At 40.5% G+C, this 24,185-nt stretch overlaps 1 protein-coding gene across 1 annotated transcript in view; it reads left to right on the top strand.

Annotated features, from left to right (window-relative positions):
* Nucleotides 1-24,185, top strand: part of LOC126999497 (fibroblast growth factor receptor-like 1) — a 70,556-nt gene that overhangs the window by 23,239 nt on the left and 23,132 nt on the right. The gene's annotated exons all lie outside the window — the stretch shown is intronic.

Below are 24,185 nucleotides of genomic sequence, written 5' to 3'. Positions count from 1 at the left end.
GTTGTTTCACTTTCCTCTTTCCCCCTTTTTCTATGATTTTTTCCATCGACTTAACATTCTTTTCTATTTTCTCTTTGTTGCTCTAGTTCTAGTTTTTTCTTATAATTTTCCTTGTTTTTTTGTGATGTTCTGTTCTATTTCCTTTCGTTCATTCGTTAATTCGTTTTTTCTTCTTTTCTAAATGTTTTCTTCTATTTTGTCAGTCCTTTTTTATATAGGTACTTATTTTTTTACACTTTCCGTCCCTTTTCCTACATTTTTCACATCTTTTTCAATTTCCTGTCTTCTTGATTGCTCTTATTCTCTCTCTCTCTCTCTCTCTCTCTCTCTCTCTCTCTCTCTCTCTCTCTCGACCTACCCACCAACCTACATAGCCTGTTTCCTCTGGCTAGTGCGTGTGTGTGTGTGTGTGTGTGTGTGCAGTTCCTGATTGCATGCTGTCGTACATGAAGGATGAAGAGAAAGAGGAGGAGGAGGAGGAGGAGGAGGAAGGGAAAGAAGATAAATAAAAGTGGACAGAGAAGGATGTGGACAAGGAAAAATTACAGGAGGAGGAAGAAGAAGAAAAAGGAAAAAAAAAAAGAGGAAAACGGAAATAAAACGAATTAAAAAATAAAACAAGAACAAGAAAACAACAATAATAATAATAATAATAATAATAATAATAATAATAATAATAATAATAATAATAATAATAATAATAATAATAATAATAATAGTGGTAGTAGTAACAAACAAAGCTAAAAAAAGTATATAACGCATCCTGATAAGCTAAAAATAGATATATAAACAGAGAGAGAGAGAGAGAGAGAGAGAGAGAGAGAGAGAGAGAGAGAGAGAGAGAGAGAGAGAGAGAGAGAGAGCGGCTGTATAATGTTAAGTTTTTCATCATCTCCATTCTTTGATGACCTAATTGAACCTAATTGGATATCGATCGATCAACCTCCCGAGAAAAAGAGAGAGAGAGAGAGAGAGAGAGAGAGAGAGAGAGAGAGAGAGAGAGAGAGAGAGAGAGAGAGAGAGAGATCTACACACTTGGCATGCTTTCAATTTTTTTCTTATTTTTCATCTTCCATTCCTTCCTTCTTCCTCCTCCTCCTCCTCCTCCTCCTCCTCCTCCTCCTAAGTGAATTCCTCCATCATGGCATTTTTCTCTCCCTATTTCGTTTTGATTTTATTCTTCCTCCAATTTTCTCTCCTTCCTCTTTTTTCTTTTTATAAACTGAACAGTATATAAGAGCGAGAGCGAGAGCGAGAGAGAGAGAGAGAGAGAGAGAGAGAGAGAGAGAGAGAGAGAGAGAGAGAGAGACCGTAATTTACATATATCTCGACCCGGGGCGGTTTAAGAATGGATATCTTAAAGGAAGGAAAAATTTAAAGAAGCGCGATTTGTAAAGAAGAGTTCCGGGAATATTTCTGTGAAGGGAAATATTTAAGGAAGATCGGGAGGATATTTGCAGGGAGGAATATCCTTGCCAACCGACCTCTTCCCTGCCCTTTCCATCCTTATTTACCCTTCTATTGGTCTTCCTCTTTTCGTTTTTGCTCTTCTTTCGTTCCCATCCCTATCTCCCTCTCCTCCTCAGTTCTTCCTCCTCTTCCTTCTCTCCTTTTCCTTCCTATTCTCTTCCTCTCTGCCTTCTCTTCCCTTCCCTGCCTCCTTCTCATCCACTTCTTCCTCTGCTTCCCTCTATCCTTTTCCTTTCTGTTATTTCTTTCTCCCTTCTCTTACTTTTCCTTTCGTTCCCTTCCCTGACGCCTTCTTCTCCTCCGCTCTCCTTCCTCTTCCTCCTTCTCTCTTTTCCCTTCCTATAACTTCTTTCTCCCTACTCTTCCCATTCTCTTTCGTTCCCTTCTTTGCCTCCTCCTCCTCCTCTCTTCGTCCTCCTTCCTCTTCTCACCTCTCTCCTTTCCCTTCCCATTATTTCTTTCTCCCTTCTCTTCACTTCCTTTTCCTTCCCTTTCCTGCCTACTTCTTCTCCACTCCTCCTTTCCTTCTCTCGTTTCCCTTCACATTATGTCTTTCTCCCTTCCCTTCCCTGCCTCCTTCTTCTCTTCTTCAGCTTCTTCCCTTCTCCTCTCCTCTCCCTTCTCATCGCTTCCCTTTCCTTCCCTTCCCTGCCTCTCTCTTCTCCCCCTCTTCCTCCCCCCTAACACTCCTCTCCCCAGTTCATTTCCAAACTTTCCCTTTCCCCGCTGAACTTCGCATTACCTGTGTGAAATGTTTGTATACTTGCTTATGCCCAGGTGAGCAATGCCGCCGTGTGTCACCTGCGCCTTGATATACAGGTGAGATGGGCTGGAGGGAGGGTGGGAGGGAGATCACAGAGAGGGAGGAAGTGGAAAGGAAGGAAAAAAGAGAAGGAGAGAGAAATAAAATAGATGCAGAGGAGGGAAGAGAAAGGAAGGGAAGGAAAAGAAAGAAAAGGGAGAAAAAAGGAGAATGCAGGAGAGAGGGAAAGGAGAGAAGGGTTGAATTTAAGAGAAAATATAGAGGAAATAAAAATAGCATGATAAAAATAAGGTAGAAAAATAAGAAAAGAAAAGAAAAGGACAGAAGTCATGTAATGGAATAGGAGAAATGGGAAGAAAAGGAGAAAAGAGAGAAAGATGAGGACATGAAAGAGGGAAATAGCGGTAAGGCCAGGGAAATGAAAGGGAAAGGAGGGGAAGAAGTGGGTAAGGAGGGAAAAGGGAGGGAAGAAATGAATAAGAAAGTGGAGATGGAGAGAAGAGAAGGGCAAGGGAGGGGAAGGTAGGAAGTAAGGTAAGGGAGGGAAAGGGTGTGAAGAAAGGAATAAGGAAGGGGAGATGAAGAAAAGGGCAAGGAAGGGGAAGGTAGGAAGTGAGGTAAGGGAGGGAAAGGAAGGCAAGTAAATGGAGGGTAAGGGAAGGGAAGAGAGGCAAGAAGGGGTAAGGGAGGGGGCACGCGAGGGCCGGTGTTTCTCTTCCCCGCTAAAGATATGCTTGATTATGCCTAAGTTGAGGTAAAAGTTTGGATTTTGTTGGCGAAATATGCGGGAGAAAATATTTTAACTTCCTTTTTCCTCGTGTGTGTGTGTGTGTGTGTGTGTGTGTGTGTGTGTGTGTGTGTGTGTGTGAGGCAGTGCGCGCTAGCTACGTTGTGTCGTCGTAAATTACATTGCGCTACGTTGTAAATTCTATTATACGTTTCGCTGTGACTTAATTTAACGACTCGGTCTTTAAGCGGGCGAAGAAAATTACAGAATTAAATAAAATTACAAGACCCAACCCGGACGAATTTTCACACACGTTTTAATACCACTCGTTCTTCTTGCTGTAATTCGTCTGTTACTTATTATTTTCACTTCTTTATTAACGTGTATTTTCCTATTCCTCTCTTTCTCTCACTTTGTTTCTGCCTGTCTGTGCTTGTGTGTCTGTTTGTGCGTGTGTGCGTGTGTTGGGCGTTGATTGTCGTCTCTCTCTCTCTCTCTCCGCATATGGCTGCCAAATTTCTCAGCCCTGTATCAAATAAAAGTTACTCCTGTTATTTTTTTTCTTTTCTTGCTACGGACGAAACCCTGTTAATCCTTGCAAACTGTGGGGCTTCAGGAGGAGGAGTAGGAGGAGGAGGAGGAGGAGGTTTAATCGTGGTCATCGTGGCAGACTTTCGGTTATTAGCATAGTAATGACGTGTAATTTAGAGGGATAGAGGCTACCTTCTTGTTTATATAATTAGTTTACCCTTCTCTCTCTCTCTCTCTCTCTCTCTCTCTCTCTCTCTCTCGCCTTTAGTTTCCCTTTCTCATTTACATTTCTTTCCTTTCCTTTTTCCCTCTTCATCATCACTCTTACATTCCTACTTCTTCTTCATTCCTTTTATCCTCTTCCCCCTTCCTCCACTCACTCTCTCCGCCTCTCCTTCTCTCTCTCTCTCTCTCTTTCTCAAACACATGCAAACACAAACACCAATCACACTTCCTCACAAACACTCAAGGCCACAATCATAACACTTTCCCTTTCGTCAAGACAAACACCTGTAATGTCCTTGCCTGATGTAGCGCCTGAGCTCCACACCTTTGTCTTTACCTGTGTTGTTTATTACCTGATTTAAATATGCTGGCTGTCTTGTGTTTGCGTCCGGGTTGTCAATCTTGTGTTACTTGTGTTCCTGTGTATGTTGGTGTGTGTGGGCGGGTGAGGAAGAGAAAAGAACGGAGGGGAAGGAAAGAGGAGAGGAGGGTTGAATCTAAAAGAAAAGAATGGATGGGGAAAGAGTAGAGAAGGGAAGAATAGAGAAGGAAGAGAAAGAGGAAGAAAGGGTTGCAAATAAGAGAAAAGAATGGAAGGGGAAATAGGAAAAAGGAAAGGTAACAAATAAGGGAAAGAATATAAGGAGACTGTGTGTGTGTGTGTGTGTGTGTGTGTGTGTGTGTGTGTGTGTGTGTCAGTGTGTGTCTTCGTTAATCTCTACTACTTATGTGACTATATGTGTGGGAGAGAGGAGTAGAGGGGGAGCAATGTATGTGCGTGTGTGAATGTGTTTCCTCAATAAGATTAGGTGTTCAGCAGGATTATGAGCCCCGTAGAGTGATTCAAAGCGCCTATTTCCATGTTTTACGGCCGGGTGGACAGGGACGCACTCGGCCGTTAGCGCGATCCAGGATTCATATGGACGGCAATACTGAAGCTTCCGGTGTTATTATTTTCCCCATTATTGATATTAATAGTCATGACGATACGAGTGAAGTTGGTATTAATTACATCACCAATACGACTCCTACTGCTGCAATTATTATGAATGTTTCTATAATTACTATTACTATTACATTTATTACTACCACTACTACTATTAATAATAATAATAACGATGCAAATCTACTCTTACTACTACTACTACTACTACTTTCACTTCTACACCAAAAAAAAACAAAAAAAACCCATTAAATTTCAATAACAAACACGAATAAAACACAAAAATCAATCCCATCTTGCTAATTAAAAGTACTAACTCCACCTACCTACCTTTCTACCCCCTCGTCTACCTCCCTACCCATCTGCTTACCCACCCACCAGCCTCACTAACCTCTACCATAGTCATCATTTACCTACCTCTTATCTAACCTTCCCACTTACCTATCTGGCTACCCACCTTACCTACGTTCCTACCAACCTACCTTCCTATCCACACAGCCACCCAGTCCACCAGTCACCTCACCTGTTTACCCTCCTACCGACCTACCGACCGGACGTCCTAACTGTCTGTCTATCTGCCTGTGACTTTTTAATACCCTTCCAAAAAGCATCGTGTTATTACCGAGATGAGAATGTCAGGAGTTAATCGAGTCGACTTTATTACATGGAAATGCCTCATTCTCTCTGTCCCTCTCCCTCTCCCTCTCTCCCTCTCTCGGTCGCTCGCTCCCGGCTCACTGTTGCCAATTACACCGCTGAAAAAGATGCTACTTCCCCGTGAGTATATTAAACTGAAAAAAAGAAAGATGTCCGGGAGGATTTGAACAGCTACATTTTATCATTATTTTTCACGTAGTTGTTTACTGAATGCTCTATTTGATGTGCGTTATTGGATGTTTTTTTTTCTTTTTTTTTGTAATATATGATGATTGAATATGTTGATTGATTTATTGACGGACAGACTCATTAGGTTATAGATATTGAAGAGGAGGTTATTGATGTACACGTGTTATTAAGGGAAAATCTACCGGTGGTTGTCTTGTGAAAAATCTTGGATACGAAAAAATGACTATGATGATGGAATTGAGGGGAAGGAAGGAGGAAGGAGGTTGCTTGCTTGTTTGCTTCATGTAGTTATTTCCCTCCCATGCTGTTAAGGGAAGCACAACTATTCCCCTTCTGTACCTGATTAAGCAACAAAGAAAGAGAAGAGTTACATGTTTTAAACCAGACGGAAAGTAAAGAAAAGCAAGGAAGAAAAATAACGAGAAGAAAAAGGCTTGCATCTCCCACACGTAAAATTTGATACCTATTTCAAATCTAACATCTGATCTTGATACCAGTGACCTTCCCTTCTGGCTGCCCTTCGTCATTAAGAAGAGGAGGAAAAGGACGCAGGAGAATAGAAGGAGAAGGATGGATAGGCAGGAGGGAGGGAGGGAGAGAGGGAGGGAGAGGGGAGATAAAAGGGAGCAGGGGAGGAGGAGGCAAAGAGGGAGGAAAGGAAAGTTGAAAAGACGTGAACAAAAGAGACGAAAACTAATCTAATCAATGAAAGAGAGAGAGAGAGAGAGAGAGAGAGAGAGAGAGAGAGAGAGAGAGAGAGAGAGAGAGAGAGAGAGAGAGAGATGATGATGGAGGAAGGAAGAAGGGAGGAAGGAGGGAGGGAAGATATAAGGGAGGAGAAAGAGGGAGGGAAAAATGGATGCCAGATGTGGGCGGAAAAAAAGATACAGGGAGGGAAAGAGGAAAAAGAAAAAAACGAAGAAAATGAAAATATATTGAAGAAGAGAAAGTATCGAAGGGAAGAGAGAATATTGAGGTCCAATGTTAAGAAGAAATTGAGAAGAAGATAAAAATTCGAAAAATGAAAAAAAGAAGTGAAAAGAAATGACAAAATAGAAATAGATGACTGGAAAAGAGGAAGAAAGAAAGGAAATAAAAGACACGAGAGCAAGAATGAAGAAGAAAACAGAGAAAAAAAGGAGAGGAAGGAAGAAAGGAAAAAAAGAAAGGAAGGAAAAGTTACAATTACGAACCAGAGGAGAGGAGAAAAGTAAAGAGGAAAGTAAGTGAAGAGAAGGAAGGAGAGAGAGGTAAGGGGAGAAGGTGGAGGAAAGGGAGGGCAGGGGAGGGCAAAAGGGGAGGAGAAGTAGTAAGGGAAGAAAAGAGGAGGGTAGGGGAGGGAGGAGATGAGGGGTGGGAGGAGAGGAAAATAGGGAAAAGGAAGGAGAGAAAGAGAGGTAAGGGGAGAAGGTGGAGGAAAGGGAGGGCAGGTGAAGGTAAAAGGGGAGGAACGGTAGTAAGGGAAGAAAAGAGGAGTGTTCGAGAGAAAGGGGATGAGGGGAGGGAGGAGAGGAAAATAAGGAAAAGGAAGGAGAGAAAGAGAGGTAAGAGGAAAAGGTGAAGGGAAAGGAGGGAAAGTCAGGAAGGGAAGGGAGAGGAGGAAGGGTGGTAAGGGAAGAAAAGAAGAGAGGACGGGAGGGAGAGGATGAGGGGAGGGAGGAGAGGAAAAAAAGAAAAAGGAAGGAGAGAGAGGTAAGGGGAGGTGAAGGGAAAGGAGGAAAAGTCAGGGAGGGAAGGGAGAGGAGGAAGGGTGGTATGGAGAAGAAAAGAAGAGTGTGAGGGAGGGAGGGGAAGGGGAAGGGAGGGCGGACAGGTGATAGACTCTCAGGTGAGCCCCTCCAATCCTCAGGTGACACCAGATTTAGAGGGAGCTCTCCTCCGACGCCCCCATCCAGGTGATATAAGAGAGAGAGAGAGAGAGAGAGAGAGAGAGAGAGAGAGAGAGAGAGAGAGAGAGAGAGAGAGAGAGAGAGAGAGAGAGAGAGAAAATAAGAAAAGGGAATAAAAACAAATAAAAGAGGGAAGGAAATTAGGAAAAAAAGGAGGAAGAAGGAAGGAAGGAAAATAAACAGGGGAGAGAGAGAGAGAGAGAGAGAGAGAGAGAGAGAGAGAGAGAGAGAGAGAGAGAGAGAGAGAGAGAGAGAGAGAGAGAGAAGGGAAAAAACGAATAAGAGGGAAAGAAATTAGGAAAAAAAGGAGGAAGGAAGAAAAATAAACAAGAGAGAGAGAGAGAGAGAGAGAGAGAGAGAGAGAGAGAGAGAGAGAGAGAGAGAGAGAGAGAGAGGAGAACAAAATAAGAGTAATATAATCAAGACAAAATTCAAATATAAAGACAAGAAACACACACACACACACACACACACACACACACACACACACACACACACACACACACACACACACACACACACATAAAAACACGCACACGCAGACGAGGTGACTGGGAATAACGAGAAACATTTAAATTCATGAAGGAGATTAAACCGGAATTCTCTCTCTCTCTCTCTCTCTCTCTCTCTATATATATATATATATATATATACACACACACACACACACACACACACACACACACACACACACACACACACACACACATGATTGCTAACTTCTACACCAATGCATTTCTTCGTCTCCTTTTCTATTTTCTACAAACTCCTCGATAAGAAGTACAATAGGTTGGATCAAGGAGGAGGAGGAGGAGGAGGGAGGAGGAGGAGGAGGAGGAGGAGAAGGAGGAGGAGGTGGAGGAGGAGGAGGAGAAAAGGAATATGATGGAATTGATATATTTGTTCATTTCCTCCAAGCAAACATCTTTATTTGAAATGGGAAATGACTTATGACTCTCTCTCTCTCTCTCTCTCTCCGGGGACGTAACTCCTTCAACAAGGCAACAAGCAAAGAGGAATAGCTTCTTGACTTTATCAATCAAAACTTTGTCGTCGTGAAGAATAAAGAAAATTGGTTATAGAAATGTTTTTAAGGACCACCACGAATATAGTGTAGCCCTCTCTCTCTCTCTCTCTCTCTCTCTCTCTCTCTCTCTCTCTCTCTCTCTCTCTCTCTCTCTCTCTCTCGGTCTAGCAAACTACCTAACAATTTCCTATCTTTATATGGATCTATCTTTCTATCTATCTATCTATCTATCTCGCTATAAAAATAATAATATAGGAAAGATAATGATATGTAATGATCGTAAAAGCAACAGCAAATCGAAATAGTAATAACAAAAATCATTCATCTAACTTCACCCTCCAAACTAACCAACTAGAGGAGGTCACAAATAAATCCACTAACTAATATAATAAAATAAAATAAAAGAAGTCACGTGTGTAGGTTTGCCTCGGTTGCTAAATTTGGTCCATATGTTTTTCTCTCTCACACACACAGCAGACTTATCTATATTCCATTTTCGGTCGAGAGAGGAAGGCCGCAGCGTGTGTGTGTGTGTGGAAATGTGAGCGAGAGAATGCAAAAATGTGTGAGCGTCGGGATGTGCAGGAATCATGGAGACTGAAAAGATATGCCGTGAAATATTTAAAAGGTAGAAAGTAAAGAAAACAAAAGAAGAGGAAATAGAGAAAAGAAAAGGAGTTAAGTAAAATAAAGCATGTAAAGAAAACAAAAGAAGAGGAAATATAGAATAAAAAGGAAAGTAAAATGAGGCAAACATGTGAATAGATAAAAAAAAGTATATAAAATTAAAGAAAAAATATAACTAAGAAGCAGGAAATAGAAAAGAGAAAAGGAGTTCAGTAAAATAAAGCAGACAAATGAATAGATTAAAAAAAGAGTCTAAAATTAAAGAAAAATATAACTAAGAAGCAGGAAATAGTGAAGAGAAAAGGAGTTAAGTAATATAAAGCAGACAAATTATTAGATTAAAGAAAGTGTATCAAATTAAAGAATATTAGAACTAAGAAATGAAAATAATGCAAAATAGAGAAAATAACTGAATATATTACACTGTTCAGAAGATGGAAAAGAAGGAAGGAAACGAATAAGATAATTACGAAACGAAATTAAAATAAATAACTACCCAGAAATTAAATGATTTAAAAAAATATGTAAACTAACGAAGGAAATTAGGACACAGAGCAATCAGGCAACAGGAAGATATTATTAATGAAAACATGAAGAAAACATGAATATAATAGAAAATGTGTCGTTATGAAAAGTGAAGGAAATTAAAGGAATGGATAAAGGAAAGTAAACAGCATTGTGGAAATAACCATATAGAGAAATTAAGAGAAATAAACAAAATATTACAATACAAAAAAATACTATAGAAAACTGATATTATAAAAAGTTAGGGAGCAAGAATTATTTAAGAACAGAAGTAAAAATAAATAAAATAATACCTTAGAGACATCCAAATTCATCTACACTCTTTTTTACAGGGGCAGTGAGTAATTAGCGTGATTTTTTTATCATTTATACATTTTTTTTTGGCCATTGACTACCTTTACTATAAAAAAAATACGAATGCAATAAAAAACTGGAGTATGGCAGGTCATGGCAAGCGTAGAACAGAGAACAAACAGACAGCCAAAGTTAGAGAGAGGCAAGCCAGGTATTGTGGGAAAGGGAGATAGAGAGCCAGGTGGAAATACAATTAAAGCGTTTCCCCGAACAGGATGGAGCACACTAACACCAGAGGGAGAGAGAGAGGAGGAGGAGGTGGAGAACGATGGAGTGATGAAGGTAGTGATGATAATAACAATGATGATGATGGAAATACGTAAATGTGAAGATGATGAAACAATGTAATGTGCTTAAAAGTGGAAAGTATGTAGTAGAAAGGTGTATAAAAATGATGAATGATAATAATGATGATACGAATGATAATAATAGGCATAAGTGATAAATAAAGGAAGAGAAAACACATGAAAACAAATATATATAGTGGTATGTATAAGGCGGAAAATATAAAGTGAAAAAAAGGTTGAAATCAGAATAAAAAAATGGCAATAATGATGAAAATATGATTGATAACAGTGATAAAAAAATATGATAAACAAGGCAGGAAAAAAAAAATAATGAAGAGAAAAATAGATGAAAATGTGACCAAAAACGATGAATCAGGATAAAAAATAATGAAAATGACAATGACAAAAAAGACGAATAAATGATAAACAAAAGAGAAAATTAACAAAAAAAACACAAAAGAAAATAACAATACTATACAAAATTCAATACTATAGGAAAAGGAAAGGAAAGAAAAGGAAACTGATGTTATAGAGAGTTAAAGAATGACGAATGATCATCATAGAAACGTAATTGATAAAAAAAACACAAATAATAAACAAATGAGGAAATAAACAATAAACATAAGAGAAAATTAACAAAACAAAACAAAACAAAAGAAAACAACAACACTATACAAAATTTAATTCTATCGGAAAAGGAAAAGAAAAAAAAGGACACTGATGTTATAGTGAGTTAAAGAATGATGAATGATAATGACGATGTAAATAAAAATGATAACAAAAAAGCCATAAATGATGAACCAGTGAGGAAATAAATAATAAAAAATATAAAGTTAGGTAAAAGTAAAATAGCTCTGAGGCAATTATTCCCGCTAATGTAATTGTCAGTGAAGGAAACACGTTGGCAACAGCAGATATGAATTTTAACTGTATTAGCAACTTTGATACACGCCTCTCTCTCTCTCCATAACACAAACACTTCACCCCCTCGTCTCTCTCTCTCTCTCTCTCTCCTTTCTCCCTTTCTCTCTCCCCTTCTTCTCTCCCTCCGGCTCTTCTCTCCCTCCGGCTCTCCTCTCCCTCCCTCTCTCTCTATTTCCTGTATCCTCCTTTTCCTCCTCCTCCACCTCCTCTTCATGTTCCTTCTCTTTCTCAAACCCTTCTACCTTCTTTCATTTATCTCCCTCCCTCCTTTCCTCTCTCTCTCTCTCTCTCTCTCTCTCTCTCTCCCTCCCTCAAGAGCACTTCACAAGACACAAGAATTCGTACATGCCACCTGACGCACACACACACACACACACACACACACACACACACACTCACGTACGCACGCACACACACGGTACAATTTGCAGGCAGTTCGTGTTAATGAAACCTAAAATATACGTAAATTATGCGCGAGAGAAATAATTTGCTCTCTCTCTCTCTTAATCCCTTGTGGTTTTCTTTCTCTAATTATGAAATGGCTTTAGTTTTTCTTTCTTTCTTTCTTTCTTTCTTTTTTCTTTCTTTCTCTTTCTTTTTGGTTTCTTTTCTTTATCTCCTTCCCGCTTACTTACTTATTTTTCCTTACATATTCTTCTAGTTTTTTTTCTTTCTTTCTTTATGTTTTTCCTTTTCTCCTTCTTCTTTCTCGTTCCCTTCTTCTACCTCCTTCCCTCTTACCTATTTAGCGTCCCTTCCCTTCTCTCCTCGTTCTTTCTTTTATCTCCTCCTCTCCTCTTTCTCTCCTTCCGTTCCTCCGTCTTCTCATAACCTACGTTCTTTTCTCTCTCCCTCGATCTTCTCTTTCTCTCCCTCCCTTATCTCTTTCATTCCTCCCTATCGTCCCAACTTACCTCCTTCTCGCCCTCTTTTTTTTCTCTCCCTCCTCTCCTCTACCTACCTACTTACCTCCCTTCCGCTTTTCCCTCACTCTCTTGTACATCCAATTTCTCCTTCCCTACCTATTTCTCTCCCATCCTTTCCTCCCTTCTCTCACCATTCTTATATCTCTCTCCCCTCTACCTTCCTCTCTCCCTTTCCCTTGTCCCCCCTTTCCAGTTCCCTTCCTCTCCTCCCTTTTCCCTTCCTCTTCCTTACCTCTCCCTCATTTCTACCTTCTCACTTACCTCCCTTCCGCTTCTACCTCCTTCCCTATATATCTCTCTCCCCCCTTCCTCTCTTCCCTCCCTCTCTCCCCCTTCGTGTTTACCAAGTTAAAAGGCTTTCTTGGAACACACGAATGGGGGAATTAAACACACAGACCCTCCATGATGTTATTTGCTTTGGTTTCCCATCCAACGGGACTCAGTTAAAGAAAACGGGAGGTGGGTTGACTCTGCGACGGAAAAGAGAGAAATTGAGAAAAAAATATAAATGGCTTACCTCACGTTTTTTGGCTTCTGTTTTCTTTGTTCTTTTTTTTTCCCTTTGAAGTTGAAGTTGGTCTGGAAAGAGGAAATTCAATGTCAGTGGTGATAGTAGTAGTGGTAGTAGTAGTAATTGTAGTAGTAGTAGTAGTAGTAGTAATAGTAAAAGTAGTACTAGTAATGGTGGTGGTGGTGGTGGTGGTGGTGGTAGTAGTAGTAGTAGTAGTAGTAGTAGGAGTGATATTAGTAGTAGGAGAAGAAGATGAAGAAGAAGACGAAATAAGAAGATGAAGAAGAATATAGAAAACAAGAACAAGAAGAAGAAAATGAAGAAGAAATAGAAATAGAAAAAGAAGAACTAGAACAAGAAACAACAACAACAACAACTGCATATATCTTAATTTAGTCAAAGAAAAAAAAAGTATCATTATTATTACTATGCCCCCCAAAAAACTGGCAGAAAATTCGACTGTCTGCAACAAAGGAAGAGCAAATATTGACGGCGAGAAAATATTTAAGTCCAGAGAAATTAAGAATACAAAGGAGTGAAGAAAAGGAGAGTAAAAGAAAGAGCCGCAGAGTTAATGAAAAGAAGGCGAAAAAAAGTAAATAAAATGTAGATGAGGATGAAGATGAGGGTGAGGAAGAGGAGGAGAAAGAGAAAGAGAAATGAGGGAGAGGCAAGAAATGGGGAGAGGAGGAAAGGGAGTGAAATAGGTAGGTAATGAGAAAGTGGAGGTACTGGAGAAGAAGGGAGAAGAGGAAGGGAACTAAATAGGGACGTAGAGAGTAGGGAGAGGTAAGAAGAGAGGGGGGGAAGGAGAAGGAGGAGGAGGTGGAGGAAGAGGAGGGAATAGACAAAAAGAATGAATGTGGAATAGAAGAGATATGAAGGAAAGAGAAGAGAGGGGCAAGAAAAAAAAGATAACAACAACGAAAAATAACAAAAAGAAATAAAGAAGAAAGAGGAAAGAAGAGATAAACTAACGAATACAGTAAAATGACCAAAAAAAACCACAAAAAAATGAATGAAGAAAACAATAGAGATAGAAAAGAAGAGGAAGAGAAGTAAGAGGAAGAGGAGACATGGAAACATGGACTAACAGGCAGCAGAAAGCCTGTTGGCTCATTACTAGTCTGCCTGCGTTCAGTGATTTAATCAATTCGTTTGCCATAGGAGTGGCTTGCAGGGAAGGATTAAAGCACTGTGTACCTACTCTTGGATACGGTCAGTTCACTCCCAATGCAGCAAAGTGGCGATCAATGCGTTTCTTGAAGGAGTTGATGGTCTCTGCGCTAACGATTTCTGCAGGAAGGCTGTTCCAGTGGTGAAGAACTCTATTCGAGAAATACCTCCTGCCGATGTCGGTATTGCATCGCTTTGCTTGAATAGTTTTTCCGTTGTTTCTTGTTCTCAGGTTAGTTTGCAGCGGAGGAGGAGGAGGAAGAGGTGGAGGAAATAAAAAAAAAGGAAGAGAAAAAAAAGAAGCAGGAGCAAAGAAAAAAAAAGAGAAAGGTAAGAGAAGAGAAAGAGAAGGAGTAGGTGGAGGAGAACGAGGAGCAGGAGAAGGAGGAAAAGGAGGAAGAATAAGAAGAAAATTAAGAAAGAAAAGGAAGAATACAAGGAAGAAGAAAAGGAGGAAAAGAAACAACGAGAAAAAAAAAGAAGGGGAAGAAGAAGAGGAGAAGGAAGAGGAGGAAGTTAAAGAGGAAGAGAAGAGAAGGAGGAGGAGGAGGAGGAGGAGGAGGAGCAGGTGTTAGCGGAGGGAGGTAAACAGACCTATCACATTCATTTCCTGGAGAACTTCTAATTATTTTCTATTGGTACTGAAGCTCTTTATGGGTTCTTCAATGTCTCCTCTTCCTCCTCCTCCTCCTCCTCCTCCTCCTCCTTACCTTCCTTCCTTTCTTCTCTCCACACCTCTCTTTACTAATGCCTAGTTTTCTTTCTCTCCTTCTTTCTGTATTTACGTTCTTATTTTCTTTCTAATTCTCTTTTTTCTTTCATTCTATTCCATTACTTCCTCTTCTTTATTCCTCTCCTCGTCCTTGTTCCAATCCCCTCTTCATCCTCTCCTCTCCTCTCCCTTTCTCCTTTTCTAACTCATTTTCTCCTTCATTTTCTATTCTCTCCCTCTCTTTATCTCTCTTTTATTCTCTTTCTTCTGATTCCCACTTCATTCCCAAATCACTTTCTTCCACATCTTCTTTCTCTCCCTCACTTCCTCTCTTCTCCCCCTCCTCTTCCTCCTCTTCCTCTTGGTCTTTCTCTCCTCCCCTCCGGAACAAGGGAACTCAGATATTCAAGAGTTGTGTTTCTCTCTCTCTCTCTCTCTCTCTCGTCTAATCCATATCATCTTCACACATAAATAGAAATCGTGTGTGTGTGTGTGTGTGTGTTTGCTTTTTTCGTGTAAGGAGAGACGAGTGTAAGAAGAGGAGGAGGAGGAGGAGGAGGAGGAGGAGGGGTAGGAGGAGAAAAGAGGCGGTTGCGGATGAGGAAGAGAATGAGTCTGAGAATGAGGAGGAGGAAGAGGAAGAGGAGGAGGAGGAGAATGAGAAGCAAAATGAGAAAAAAAGGAAAACAACAATAACAAAAAACTGATGGAACTTGAAACACAAAAGGGAAGACAAAGAAAAAAGAAAAAAAAGAAAACGAAATAAAGAAAATGTAAAAGAAAAAAAAGAAAACAACTCCAAGAAAGAAAAGTTAAAAGTCGAGAGAGAGAGAGAGAGAGAGAGAGAGAGAGAGAGAGAGAGAGAGAGAGAGAGAGAGAGAGAGAGAGAGAGAGAGAGAGAGAGAGAGAGAGAGAGAGAGAGAGAGAGAAAAGCTGGTGGAGAAAATAAAAACTGAGAAAGAGAACGAAAGAAAGAAAGAAAGTGAATAAATCTTGGAGAGAACGGGGAGGGAAAAGATAGGAGGAGGAGGAGGAGGAGGAGGGAGAGAAAGAGAAAGGAGGACAGGAAGGAAGATAAGAGAGAGAGAGAGAGAGAGAGAGAGAGAGAGAGAGAGAGAGAGAGAGAGAGAGAGAGAGAGAAAAGAAGCGTACCTGTGAGAATTAATCAGGAAGAAAGCGGCTCCGCGTTCCCCTTTCTCTCTCTCTCTCTCTCTCTCTCTCTCTCTCTCTCACAAACAAAAACATACACTTTTCCAATATTTGAACGACCCTCTCCATAGTCCTACAAACACACACACACACACACACACACACACACACACACACACACACACACACACACACGCCACGCCCTCACGCCCATGCATTATAGCCTATCCTGCTGAAGAGGAAATAAAATTAGGACGCTGGGTTATCGCTGGAGGCGTGGGCGAAGAGAATGGGGGAGAGAGAAGAAAGGGGAAGGAAAGGTGGAAGAAGGGAAGGGGAGATGTGCTGGGGGAAGGTGTAAGGGGGTGAGGTAAGGTCAGGAAGAGGTGTAGGGGGATATGTAAGGGAGAGGAAGGTCAGCTTAGTAACAGAAGGCTTACAGATGAATAATTTAAAAGGTGTGAAGGGCATAAGGGCAGGTAAGAATTAGATGTGATATGACATTTGAAAAGACAGGTAGATAATGTGATTGCAAGATTTTGAAAGACAAGTACATAGTGTGATAGATAATGAATGAGCTAAGTAGAATGAAGTACCAGATTAACAAGACAGAATGATAGAGATAGATAGAAAGACAGGGAAGCATAGAGAGATATACAGAGAGAAACGGATAAAAAGGTGGATAGAAACAGATAGGGAGACACAGAAAGGTAAATATGAATAGAAAGAGAAACATAAATTAGACAGAAACAGATACATAAGTTGAAATAATGATGAAGAAGACAGAGATAAAGAAAGATAGGAAAAAAGAGTTAGAGAGAGAAAAAGACAGACAGAGAGAGAGAGAGAGAGAGAGAGAGAGAGAGAGAGAGAGAGAGAGAGAGAGAGAGAGAGAGAGAGAGAGAGAGAGAGAGAGAGAGAGAGAGACCATATCAAACATACACTTGGAAGCCAATTAAGGTACAGTTCTTCATTCACCGAGGCCAAGGTAAGGAAAGAAACTCCAAACACCCTTTCTTTCGACCCCTCGCCCTCCTCCTTCTCAGACTCTTTTTCCCTCCCTTCTCTCACCCCCCACTCTCTCCATCCCTCCCTCCTCCCCTCACATTCTTTCCGTCACCCCTCCATCAGACACAAAAGAGTCTAGTGCCCCAGGAAAAGGAGAAAGAGGGAGAGAAAAAAGGAAAGTGAAGAAGGAGGAGGAGGAGGAGGAGGAGGAGGAGGAGGAGGAGGAGGAGGAGGAGGAAAAGAAGTATGAAGAGAATAAAAGGAGAGAAAAAGTGTAACGACCCAAGTAAAGGAGAAAGGAGGAAGAGAGGTAAAGAATGGAGAGAAAAGAAGAAAAAAAGAGGAGGAGGAGGGAAAAGGAGAAGGAAGGGAAAGACTTAAGGAATGGGAAGAGGAAAAGAGAGAAGTAGGAAGAAAAGAAGAGAAAGGAGGGGGGTTGGGAAGGGGGGCTATCTCGAGGGGACAGGGGAGGGGGGCTATCTCGATGGGGCTGGGAAGGGCGGCTATCTCTAGGGGGCTGGAGAGGGGGGGGGGGGCTATCTCGAGGGGCTAGGGAGGGTGGCTTTTTCGAGGGAGTTGGAGAGAGGGGTCTATCTCGAGAGGATTGGAGAGGGGGGCTATTTCGAAGGGACTGGGGCGGCGGGGGGATATCTGGGTCCACAAACATATCACACCCAGCCCCAGCCGTCCTCCCGCGCCGCCTGGATAGCTCGTAAATTCACGTAATGAGAGGCGGTGGAGTCATGAGCATTTGTTAACCTTCCTTAGCGAGTGGCGGCCGCGGGGACATGCGTAGGGTGTGTGTGGAGGGGTGCGGGTGTGTCTTCCCTTCCCTTCTTTCTCTACCTTTCCTTCACTTCTTCTTTCTTCTGTATTTTCAGTCATTAAAGTTTCGTTCCCTTTCCCTCCCTTTAATTTTTCCTCTTTCAATTGTCTGGTGATATATTTTTCGTCTCTTCTTTCCCATGTCATTTTTTCCCTGTAATATGTATTCCTCCTTCTTTCCCCTCTTTCTTTCTCTCTCCCTTCCAATCTCCACCTTCCTTTTGCTCCTCCTTCTTTTCCTCCTTTCTCTCTTATACGGCTCCATATTTCTCCATTTCTCTCACTCTCTCTACCTCCAGTTCTCACTCCTCTCCTCACACTTTCCTCCCTCTCACTCCCCTCCCTTTACCTCCTCATTGCCTCCTAACACCTCACTCCACTCTCCCTTCCTCCTCCTTCCCTCTCTCCTCTCCTCCTCCTCCTCCACTCTCGTTAACCCCCCTCCTCCCCCACACCCTCGCTATATGTTACCTGGCTAAACGCACCTTTATTCCTACCTTACCTGAGCTTACCTGTATGTGTGTGAGTGTGTGTGTGTGTGTGTGTGTGTGTGTGTGTGTGTGTGTGTGTGTGTGTGTGTGTGTGTTATAGTGTTTTTTGTCTGCATATCTCTGTGTTCCAAGTCTCTCTCTCTCTCTCTCTCTCTCCAACTCTAAGTGCCCGTATCCGTCACGGTCCGGTTATAAACACATTCCGGTTACAGTGATGTGCACAACTCCGTCGATTAAGCGGACTTTAAGGGCGAGAGAGAATTACAGGGTGCATAAGTCTGAAGGGAGGGAAGGGAGGGAAAGAGAGAAAGAGGAAAAGGTGAAAGAGAGGAGGAGGGGAGGAAGGGTAAGCGAGAGAAGAAAAAGGAGACAGTTAAATGGAAGAGAAGGGAAGGGAAGGAAGGGTAAGCGAGAGAGAAAGAGGAGAAAGTCTAATGGAAGAGAAAGGAAGAGAGGGAAGGGGAAGGGAGAGAAAAGGAGGAAAAGATGAAAGGGAGGAAGAGGGAAGGGAGGGATTGTGAGGGAGAGAGAGAAGAGAAGAAAAAGTGAAAGGAAATGAAGGGAGATAGGTGGAAGGAAATGAAAGGGAAAGTAAGAGAGGAAAGAAAGGGAAATAGGAGAGAACGAAGGGAAGGGAATGGAAGAAGGGAAGGAAGGGAGGAGGAGGAAAAGGAAGGCAAGGAAGGGAGGAAAGAAAATTATATATGAAAGGTATAAAAATCCAAAAAAAAGGAGAATGGGAAATGCAAAAGACTGAATATATGAGAGAGAGAGAGAGAGAGAGAGAGAGAGAGAGAGAGAGAGAGAGAGAGAGAGAGAGAGAGAGAGAGAGAGAGAGAGAGAGAGAGAGAGAGAGAGAGATATTAACCTAAACAAAAACAAAAAAAAGATAAAAAATAAAGAAAGGGGAGGAGAGGAGAAATGAATAAAGGGTGCATAAATAATCAGAGAAACAGAGGGAAAGCAGGAAGGGAAAATAAAAATGGAAGAGGCAGTTGTGTAGTGAATGTCAGAGGAAAAACTAAATATCGTGATGAAGGAGAATTATTATGAGAGCGAAAGAGAGAAATACAGAACGAAATGATGAGAGAGAGAGAGAGAGAGAGAGAGAGAGAGAGAGAGAGAGAGAGAGAGAGAGAGGGAAATATATAGAGCGAGACAAACAGAAAAATAGATAGGAAGTTAAAAATAGGAGGAAGTTATGAGAAAGAGAGGAATGCGAAATAAAATCATAAAAATGGAAGAGAGAGAGATAAAGAAAGATATACGCAAGGGAAAGATAGATACACAGAAGAAAATTACGAAAGAAAGAAATGCAAAACAAAGTAACAATAAATGAGAAATAAACAAATACAAACAAACAGATAAAATAGACAGAAATAGATAAAAAAATACACAAATAAGGATTAAGAGATATATGGAAAGATAATTAAAAGAGGAGAGAAAACAAAGAAGAACAGAATGGAGAGAAACACGAGAAGGGAGAAAAAGAGAGAGGGAGAGAGAGAATGAACAGAAGTCAAGAGAGAAAATTAAAGATAAAGTAGAGAAGGATAGCAGGAAGGAAGGAAGGAAGGAAGAGGAGGAAAAAGGGAGGAGAAGGAGAAAGGGACACTAATTCCTTCCCTTGTCCCTCTACATTCTCTTAGCAGCGTCTCGGAGGAAGGAAGGAGGAGAGAAAGAGGAAAGAAGGAGGAAAGGAAGAGAGGGAGGAGGAAAGGAGGAGGAAGAGAAAGGGAAGGAGAGGGAAAATAAGGGGACATAGACGAGAGAGAGAGAGAGAGAGAGAGAGAGAGAGAGAGAGAGAGAGAGAGAGAGAGAGAGAGAGAGTAATAGACAAATCTTTCACGGCGTAATTGGTTAATTGGATTATTCACGCCTTATAATTCGCCCTCTCCCTTTTCTCTACGCCCTGTCACCCTCTCTCCCTCCCTCCCTCCCTTATCTCCCTTTATTTCCTCTTCCTATCCCTTTCCTCCTCATCCTCCTCCTCCCTAAATTTTCTCTTTAATTTTTTCAGTCATCCCTTTATCCCTCCTCCCTTCTTTATCCTTCTCCCTTCTCTCCCTTTTTCATTCTTCCCTTTTCCTTCTCTCCCTTATTTTCTTCTTCTCTTTCTCTTTTCCTTTACTTTCTCTTTTTCCTCTTTTCCTTCTACTCTTTTTTCAATCATATTCCTTCCACTTTCCTATCATTTCTTCTTTTCTCTTTCCTTTCCTCTTCATTTCGTATTTCTCTCTCTCTCTTTCTCTCCCTTCTCCCTTCTCCCTTCTCTCCTTTCCTCCCTCCCTCCGTCCTCCCTCCATTTCACGCTGTCCTCCTATTTCACGCAAATTATGTTTACATTGTGTTTCCTCCTCCTCCTCCTCCTCCTCCTCCTCTTCTTCCTCCTCCTCTTCCACCTCCTCTCACCCTTCTCTTCTTCCTCCCTCCTCTTCTCGTTTTCTTCGTTTCTGTGTTTTCTTTCTCTTTATCAATTCCTTTTATTCCTTCTTCACATTCTACCTAATTATTTTTTTCTTCCATAATTTTTCTTTTTGTTTTCTTGTTTTATTTGGTTATTTCCTCTACTTCTTCATTTTCTTCTTCTTCTTCTTCTTCTTCTTCTTCTTCTTCTTCTTCTTCTTCTTCTTCTTCCTCCTCCTCCTCCTACTCCATCATCAGATACAAGATTCTGCCATTCTGTATTAAGTGAATCAATATTTTTCTGTCGCTTCTGATTCTCTCTCTCTCTCTCTCTCTCTCTCTCTCTCTCTCTCTCTCTCTCTCTCTCTCTCTCTCCATATACACATATATACATTCATACATACATACAAATATACAGACAGGCAGACAGACAGACAGACAGACGTAAACAGAAATGCTTTACAGTCAGTCCCAAAGATTTTTTAACCCAACGAAATACGAAAAGAAAGTTAAAAAATAGTAAAAAAATGATAATACAATGAACAAGATGAGAGAGAATAAGACAAAAGAGAGAGAGAAAGAGAAAAAAAAGAAAAGATGCAGAAATATCAAACAAACGAAAGGAGAGGAAGGAGAGGGTGGAGGAGAAGGAGGGAGGGAGAGGACAAAGAAGGGAGGCAGGAAGAATGAAAAGAACGGAAGATGGAAGGGAAGGGCTGAAGAAGAATTCGAAGAGGGGGTGAAGAAGAAGAAAGGAAGGAGATGAAAGAATGCGGGAGGAAGGAAAGTTGGGAGGGAAGGAGGGAGGGAGGGACATAAAGGATGGTGGGGAAAGCGAATACAAGGAATTTTGAAGCAGAAACCACAAAATTACACGAAAAAAAAAATACATGAATAGAGACAAAATCAGAAGTAAAAGAAAATGATATAGCAAAAAGAAGAGCATAACGACCCCCTAAAAAAATACATATATGGAACGAAGGAGGGATAAAAAGGATGGTGGGAAAAGCGAATATAAGGAATTTTTTAAGCAGAAACCACAAACTTAGAAGATAAAAAACATGAATAGGGAAAAAAATCAGAAATAAAAGAAAATAATAAAGAAAAAAAGGAAATAACGACCCCCCAAAATAATAGATATATGAAACGGAGGAGGGATAAAAAGGATGGTCGGAGAAGCGAATATAAGGAATTTTTAAGCAGAAACCACAAAATTAGAAGAAAAAAAAACATGAATAGGGAAAAAAATCAGAAGTAAAAGAAAATAATAAAGAAAAAAGGAAAGGAAGGATAAAAAGGATGGTCGGAGAAGCGAATACAAGGAATTTTGAAGAAGAAACCACAAAATTAGAAGAAAAAAACATGAATGGGAAAAAGTCAGAAGCAAAAGAAAATAATATAGAAAAGAGAAGAAAATAATAAACGAAAAAAATGCATAGATATATGAAACGAAGCATTTTTAGTACGAAAGAAAATTAGAGAAAAGAAAATCGGAATAACAAAACAAAAAAAAGAAAACATGGTAAAAAAGAAAGCAACATTAACAAAACAAAACAAAAAAAAAAAACATAGCCAGAATAAACAAACAAACAAAAGAGTACCCCATCATAGCATCAATTACCAGGGAATGTCACACTTGTTCCTGCATTGCAAATTTACATGCAAAATGAGAGGATCCAACACAGCATATCGAAATAGTGACGCGTCTGCTCGTAAAAAAGTAAAAATATAAAGGAATTGCAAAGCTGCCTCTACATAGGACGCAATACTCTACCTTGTCTTATGATCTTGAATTTACATCGCTTGCTGCAGACAACATATAAACCCAAACCTAAATAACCACTCTCTCGATACAAAACAAAATAAAAACAAAATAAATTCAATAAAAGTAATTCTCTCTGTCTAAACAAAACAAAGAAAATCAAAACAAAAAACCTTCCTGTCCACCTTCATTAAGATAACACCAAAAACTAATAATCTCCGGAAGTACGTCGACAGATACAAAACAAAATAACCTCAAGAACATAAAACTCTGAAAACAAAGTGTCCAAAGACATTACAAGAATCAAAAGAACCCTCCTTTTATACCCTCTGTCCAAAACTGATAATCCCATCCTCCCCTGTTATACGACACAACACGACAATAAAATAAAACCTAAATCAAAACAAATAAGAAAGCCATCTAAATATAAAATAAAAAAACGCAAAAAGCCATATCCTTGCTATTCTTCCTTTTTTATTACTTCCCTTCATCTCTACTATTTTTATTTTTTCTTTTTTATCTTTCTTTTTTTTTTTTCTTTCTTTTTTGGTTATTTCCTCTACCCTTCCTCCTTCGACACATCGAGTAACAAATAATCCCTCTGTAAGTACGTCGATAGATACACAGCAAAATAACCTCAAGAACAATGAAGATCTTTGTTCCTTCTGTATAAAAGCGCATCCAAAAAACTGATTTGTGACGAAAAAAAAGAAACAAAGTAACTAATTGAAACTTTAACACATCTAACAGGAATAAAACATCAACCAAAGCGCAATGCGTCCTATGATCGAAGGATGTTTCTATATAAGTAACGTCTGGCCTTCTAAGTAAGCATCGCAAGAAAAGGTCGTTGAGGGGAGATTAATGTGTGTGGAGGGACATGTCAGCGCTGAGAAATTGGCTGTATTTAAAGGTACGAGAGAGAGAGAGAGAGAGAGAGAGAGAGAGAGAGAGAGAGAGAGAGAGAGAGAGAGAGAGAGAGAGAGAGAGAGAGAGTGAGTGTGTGTGTGTGTGTGTGTGTGTGTGTGTGTGTGTGTGTGTGTGTGTGTGTGTGTGTGTGTGTGTGTGTGTGTTTGATGTTTATATTCACTGTAGTTTTTTTCTGGTCAATTAAATGTAACAAAAACAGTAATAAAAATAATGAATGTGCGTGTGTGGATTTTTTTCATGTTCAGAATTATAACTGTTGTAGTAAAATAATAAGAATAATAATGATGAGTGTTTGTGTTCCATTCTCTATTTGTTTCTGTATGTATTTTTTTTTTTACTTATTTATTCATCTATATTTATTTCTATTTTTAATTTTTATTTCTATTACATTATTTTTGGGGAGGAGCAAGGGACGAAAGAGTGAAGATACAGGATAACTCTTGCATACGTGAGTGGGACAGCGTAGTTTTCGACTGTTAGACGCGTATAGACGTACAGTAACATCTTAGGTAGGGAATATATAGTTTTTTAGTCTTTTTTTTTCTTTGTGTGTGTGTGTGTGTGTGTGTGTGTGTGTGTGTGTGTGTGTGTGTGTGTGTGTGTGTGAGTCTGGGGTGGGCACAACTTCCCCAAAATTCACCTCCTCCTTCCCTCGACCATTTTCTCGGTTCAGATGCAAATATTTGGCGATTTCAGACACAACTTTGCCTTTCCCGATGCCCTTAGGGGGGGAAAGAGAGAGAGAGAAGACGTGATTTCAGTTCTCTTTCTTCCCCTCATCATCACCTTCACCTTTTCCTCTTCTCTCTCTCTCCTTGATGTCTCCCTCGTTTGGTCAATCTACGGACATCTCTCTCTCTCTCTCTCTCTCTCTCTCTCTCCGACACCTGTATTTCTCTTCCCTATTAAACATTCCCGCATCGCCACACCTGTCTCATGAAAGGGAAGAAAAGAAAGATGATGATGAAGAGGAGGAGGAGGAGGAGGTAGAGGTGGAGGAGGAGGAGGTGGAAGAGGAGGAGGAGGAGGAGGAGGAGGAGGAGGTGGTGAAGGGGGTGGTAGAGGAGGAATACAGAAGAAGATATTGATAAAGGCGTAGAAAGGCGAGTTAAAAGGAATGAAGAAGAAAAAGAAGAAGAAAAAAGAATTAC

Source organism: Eriocheir sinensis, chromosome 16 (assembly GCF_024679095.1).
Source record: "Eriocheir sinensis breed Jianghai 21 chromosome 16, ASM2467909v1, whole genome shotgun sequence".
Lineage (NCBI taxonomy): Eukaryota > Metazoa > Arthropoda > Malacostraca > Decapoda > Varunidae > Eriocheir > Eriocheir sinensis.
This window is presented reverse-complemented; position numbering and strand designations above follow the sequence as displayed.